This window comes from Coffea arabica, chromosome 9c (assembly GCF_036785885.1).
Source record: "Coffea arabica cultivar ET-39 chromosome 9c, Coffea Arabica ET-39 HiFi, whole genome shotgun sequence".
Classification (NCBI taxonomy): Eukaryota; Viridiplantae; Streptophyta; class Magnoliopsida; order Gentianales; family Rubiaceae; genus Coffea; species Coffea arabica.
In genome coordinates, this window is record NC_092326.1 from 33,620,294 (window position 1) to 33,626,544 (window position 6,251).

The window sequence follows — 6,251 nt, forward strand, 5'->3', positions numbered from 1 at the left end:
ATATACATACTATATTGAGATGACAAAGTTGAGATACGTGGAATGAATAAGTCATTTAGGACATGTAATGATTTTTGGCAGTCTCAAAGCATGTATTTTTAAGCCTTTGAATTAGTTATGCTTGTGCTAAACACTGATTTAAATAAACTAAAAATAAACTTTTTTACTATATTAGCCCTTAAAATGTAATCCATTAGATGTTTTGCCAACTCCATATGTAATACCTATAATCAACATGGTTGAATTTATGATCATATTTTCACCAACTAATTAGCAGCAAGGTCATGAAATTGGACTTTACCACTATGAAAGGAATTGAGAACTAGAAAAGTGATTCACGAAATATCTATATAGATGCTTAAGACATATATACATATAATATATCAAGGCATTATGTATTACCAAGACAAGTACTAACAAGAGATAGGATAAGGCTGCAACTATGACATCATCCGAATTCAACCACTATAGATTCATTTTCTAAACAATTCAAGTGCTGACCATGAACAACAAGCTATGTAATCATATCATTATAACGTTTAACAAAACGGGTCCCTCTCAAGTAATTCATCAAACAACTGGCGAGCCAACTTGAGACACCCACATTTCACTAAATAAATGGAATGCTTCTAGCCAAAGACCCAACAAAGACATCATCAATTATTGAAGTTTCACAAGAAATACAATAAAAAATTGAATTTTTTTCTGAAGATTATATAACAATAGTGGACATATTTTAAAATCAATTCAAAATATTTAATTTAATCGATAATTCTAAATTAAATAGGAAAAATACGGATCATAAAAATACACATCAAGTAGCCAACCAAGAGCAAAAAAAGGGAAGAAAAGGTAAAACTAACTTGGTAATAGCTTGAAATTTCAGAGCTAGCCAGCTAAGCCGTGCGTTTCAACTTTTGCAAGAACAACTGGTGCTTCAACTTTTGAAATGAAAACAAAGAAAATTGGAGATCGAAAAAGGGAATTGAAGTTGGGACTTGGAGGAAATTGAAGTTGGGACTTGGGACTTTTGTCTTGAGAAGGAAACAGAGATACTTGGGAGTTGGGACTAAAGAGTAAGAGAAGAGAAGGCAGTGATTGTATTTGTGGAATGTGGAGTTAGTCTTTACTCTTTAGGGTTAGACTAAAGAGTTGACCGAAAAAAGAAATCAAATGTTTTAAAAAAAATCGGTTCAGGGTTTGTATGGTTTGAATGGGTTGAATGGTTTTTTTTTTTTTGGTTTTGACTGGTTCTTGTGTCAGGTCAAACTAGGCTATGAACCGGATCGGAGTTATGACCGGGTTGCAGTTCGATCGATTTGGTCTGATTTTTAAAACATTACCCAAACCATAGAATAGCCTTTGAAATATTGCCCTTTACTCAATAGACCTCCTGTCTATTTATATAATAATATGACTGTCTAACCATGGTAGCATAATCCCATAATCGTTCATATTGCTCTCTGTCACAGCCTTTGATTGCCTCCCTGGCCTTCCTCTTAGTCCTATATGCTTTTTTGTTGCTTATACTAACCATGAATCTTCTCCTGACATCATTAATAATGCCATCCAGGCTGCAAATAGGGTTATCTCGAACCTTCTCTTAAAACTTTCTGCTCAGTTAAGTTGAGGTTGCATGCTTGTTAGTGTACTCCTTGCCGCAATAGTGCTCTCTCTTTAGTGTTTTGATTTGAAAAGTGTCAGTTCCATTAACTTTGCTCACATGAATCCTCCAATAACATCCCTTTGTACATTTGGCAGTTATCCTCCAGCTGTCATTGTTGACATATAAAACTTCATATCTGTGAGGACTCGCAAAAACTATTATTTTATGCCTAATTTATGGCTTAATAAATTATTTAATTTGGATTTTATTTCCAAGGAATATTTTCTAGTCTTATTAGACCTAAATAAGTGGTAGTATATCTTCGTTATATTTTTAAAATGATTCGTTTCGAAAATTAATTTCCTAGAGCGCGTTTAGTAAAAATAGTGAATAGTACTTGGAGATTTTATCCGCGTAGTAGCACGATAAGCTTGGAATATTGGAGACTTGTACTATGGTCCTAAAATAGGTAATCTTATGAATAAATATTCAAGTGATAGTTAGTAGTGCAATCGTTATAAGAATTTTTCGAAAGTTTCGCGTTATAGCGGTAAAATTGACGGTACGCGTTTTCACACGCGCGACTTCGATTGGGAGACTTTAGACCCTTATTTCGGGACAACTAAGAGTGAATAATATTTACGTGAATATATATGCCTTGGAGGTTTAGTGCACTAGTGAACCAAACGTGCGAAAAAAAAATCGAGCCGTAATCGCACCAAACGGCCCCTAATGAGAGTTGACTTTTGGGTGATTTTGCACCACACATTGCACCTTCTCTTGGAAGCTAACTTAGATCAAACACACTCTCTCTTCTCTCTCCTCATGGCCGGCCAAAACACTCCCTCTCTCTAACTCCTTGTTCTAAAATTTCTGCACACTAATCCCACCCAAAAACCACCCCAAATCACCTCCAAATTTAACCAAACTTGCACCACACCTAGCTTGACACTTGAGGAGCATTTTGAGCTGCAAAAGAGAGCTAAAACTCACGGTTTTTCTGGGGCAAAAAGGACCGAAATTCTGCTTGAACATCAACCCCAAAGTAAGTGATGATCTACCCTTGAGAACTTGAAGATTGGAAGCTATCTTGCCTTGTTAAGTTCATGCATGCATTTGGTTAGCTTTTGTATGGTGTAAAAATGTGATTGTGGGCTCTTGGAATTCCCACACTTGGGTTGTTGTTGCTGATGTGATGATTGATGGTGATTATATTGTTGGTTTAGTGATTATAATGATGCATTAGTGGTGGGTAATTAGTAGGAACTTCATTGGGTGTAAGAAGCTAAAATTTCCGATTTTGCCCCTGCCATGTTCGGCCATTTCCAGGCCAATTTTTAATGGTTTAATGGCTTGAATTGGATGTTTGTAGGATGTATTAGATGTGTGAAAAATTTCATTGAAAAATAATGAGGTTTGAATGGGCAAATGAATTTTTTTTTAGAAACCAGCAAATCTGGAAAACTGATTCGCGTATGCTCTGACCAGCAGTAGTATTTTGGCTATAACTCTGTCCTCGGATGTCGAAATCATGTGCCGTTGGTGGCGTTTGAAACTAGACATTCCTAGCTTTAATTTGGTATATAATGCACGTTCTGATTCTTTGTGAGCAAGCCGAACCAAATGTTTTAAGTTCGCTGTCCTGTTACTCTGTTCTTCTGGAATGAAGTGTTCAGGCAGCAACTTGATGCCCGAATTTGAACCAGATGGGTGCCGAATTTGGAAACGATTTCTTCTGTGATATTTTAACTCTATGAATGCATTTTCCAACGGCGTAAGCCATGCTCGATTTCGAGCTATAATGACTGAGTTGTGACTGAAGCAAGTGGACTGCTCTGTTTTGGAAAACCCTAATCTTTGGACTGGTTTGGAACAAAATCTTGGAGTGAACTTGTTAGTTGATGTTCTTGATATTAAACACTTACCAAAGATATCATGGATGTATCTTAGACCCTTATTTCACAAATGAACCATGGTTGGATAACTTTCTTGGTTAGACGATTGGAAATTGGGAAATGCAAGTCAAAGGCAGATTGCCTTAGGATTTTTCTTGAACTTTGGTGGGCTAATTAACTACCTTGCCGAAGGTATTTTTCCCCGAAATTCGATAGAGAGATACTTTCCATATAGTATTGAAATACTGCCAATTTTGGTGCCAATTCAAGTTCGTTTCGATACCCAATTGAATTACTAAAGTTAGAGGTTCAAATCTGGAAAATTCTCATCCAGTCTTGAATTTGCTCAACTTCGGGCTACCGTATCTCGGTGCTCGAAACTCCGATTCTTGATCCGCTTGTTTTTTCATACACTTCACTTGCAACACTAATTGAGCTGAAAATTTCAGAGGCCGGTTTGCAACGTGTGAATCGTGCCGAATTTCCAAAGTTGGCCGAAATCCAACTTAATTCTGCCATGAAAACCCACCCTGCGTCTTCAAGCCCATTTTTGACCACTTTTCACTTCGATTCATGGAAAAGTGTCTTCTAAGAACTTATAGTACTCTCTCAGAGGGTTCCAACGGTATAAAGTTTTCCAATTCTCGACTTATACCGAGCGAGTTACGATTTTTCAAAGATTTTGGATAAAACTGAAATTCTCACTTTTCAAGGCAAAGGAGTTTTTTTTTTTTTTTTTTTCCAAAACTCTTAATTCTCTTAGTATTATTCAAACGTTTTGCCCTCGATTTTCATGATAAAAACTCAAATAATATTGTACCTAATAAAAGGCAAGTTGAACCTCGATCTACGTGTAATTGAGGTTCCTTTTTGCAAAATAATTCTTAGATTGTACTAGTGTACAATCTTTCTTGATAAGTGGGTTAATTGTGTGATTATCCACTATTAAATTGCCAGGCGCGCAAGGAGACCTTCAAGAGGATCTCACCGTGGACACTTGAACTTCCGGAAAATAATTCTTATTGAATTGCTCGGTGAGTGTCAAGTGTGTGAATTTTGATACTAGCTTATTTGTGGGATTTGTTGAAAGTTTTAAAAATAAGGGCGGGTGCGTACTTTATCGCACTCGTTCTAATTTCAAATGAATGAATGAAATGTATTGAATGAATGAATGAAATGCAATGTTATGTCATGAATGCTTATGTCGTTGGAGTGAACCTCCTCGACTTTCAAATGAATGGGGGACGCCCAAACTCATAGGCCGTCCTTAGACTCGAGCCAGTAATGGGCTTGGTCGGGGATTTGGACGAGCCATGAGATACAAATAAGCTCGACCTAATAAGAGGTCTTGCTTGGCATACTCGTTGAGTATCGCCCAATATTGGCCATTGTGGGCCCTTGGGGTGTACGGTGGACGGAGGGAAGTAAGTGGTGATCTACGGAAATGGAAATACCGACCCGGTTGACAGGAGGGTCAATGCGGGAAGGTATACGAATGACAACGGCAGATCGAGTGGAACTTAGCTCCTGAGAGCTACTATATCCTTGAATTGTTTCTGATTACTTTTCCTGTTTGATTGATTGATTATTGAAAAGACATGGCTTTATTTATTAAATCTGGGATTGTTATTTGACTAAGTGCTTGCATGTGTGTTCTTGGCCTCACGAGCGTTTAGCTCACCCTATAGTTTTGTTTTCCTTAACAGGACCGACTCTTGGAGAGATATGGAGAAACCATCCGTTGTAATTTTGTTAAGACTCCTGTTATATATTTTGACTAGGCCCTGGTTTGGGTTGTACTTGTGGAAATTGTAAACTTGAAAAGTTTGGGCCCTGATGTGTACTTTGAATTTAAGTCGTTTCATGATTACCCGATGTACTGGATATACATTAAGTGACTTATTAAGCTTGAACGCTTCCGCATTATTGTATTCATGTTGCTCTCGTCGAAGTGTTTAGTTCAATTTTAAATTGAATGGAATTGCTTGAGTCCTGGCGTGAGCTGGGCAGGCGTCCGCGGATACCCTTTGGTCCGCCTTAGGGAGATGTGGGGCGTCACAGTTGGTATCAGAGCACTAGGTTAGAGGTCTATATGGGAGACATATTAGATACTCTACCTTTAAGACTCGATATGGGATAACTTAATCTTACCCTAAGTGATACTTGAGGCGAGCTAGCAACTAAGTTAGCCCTACCTCAAGTGATGATTGGGATGAACCAACGATTAAGTTAGGCATGCATTGCAGGATATTGGAATTAGGTAGTGATTTAAGTTTCTAACCCGAAAGGTATTATTATTTTATTTTGCAGGTATGGATGACGGAAATGGAGCCCCGGAAGCTAATGGGAATGGCCATGCGAATGGTCATTACGAGCCCCTTAGGACTATCTACTACCGATCTATAGCAGGAGGAGCTCGTGTACGCTACTCACCCTATGACAGATACCCGCGATGTTTGTGTAGGTTGACTTTCGCCTACCCGAACCATCTAGTGCATGCTCTGGACGACGAGTGTCGTCAGTTGGTGGATGCCAACCGTGATTTACAGGCTGAGGTAGATGAGCTTAGGCAGATGGTTGGCGCTCAGGGTGAGCGGATTGTTGAGCTTGAGGAAGTGCTGGAGGGTGAGGTAGCCACATCTGCAGTGGTTAATGAGGAGCTTCGGGATACTAGGGCTCGACTTACTAGGCTAGGACGGGATGTCCGTACTCGGGCTTTCGAGATTCTGGCTGATGCGACTAGATTGGTT

General features: G+C 38.6%; 1 long non-coding RNA gene across 1 annotated transcript; it reads left to right on the forward strand.

Annotated features, from left to right (window-relative positions):
* Positions 1-2,510: 2,510 nt before the first annotated feature.
* LOC140014072 (uncharacterized) lies at positions 2,511-5,310 on the forward strand. The gene is made up of 2 exons (XR_011820953.1): positions 2,511-2,651; positions 5,208-5,310. It is a non-coding gene; the product is annotated as an uncharacterized lncRNA (long non-coding RNA).
* Positions 5,311-6,251: the final 941 nt, after the last annotated feature.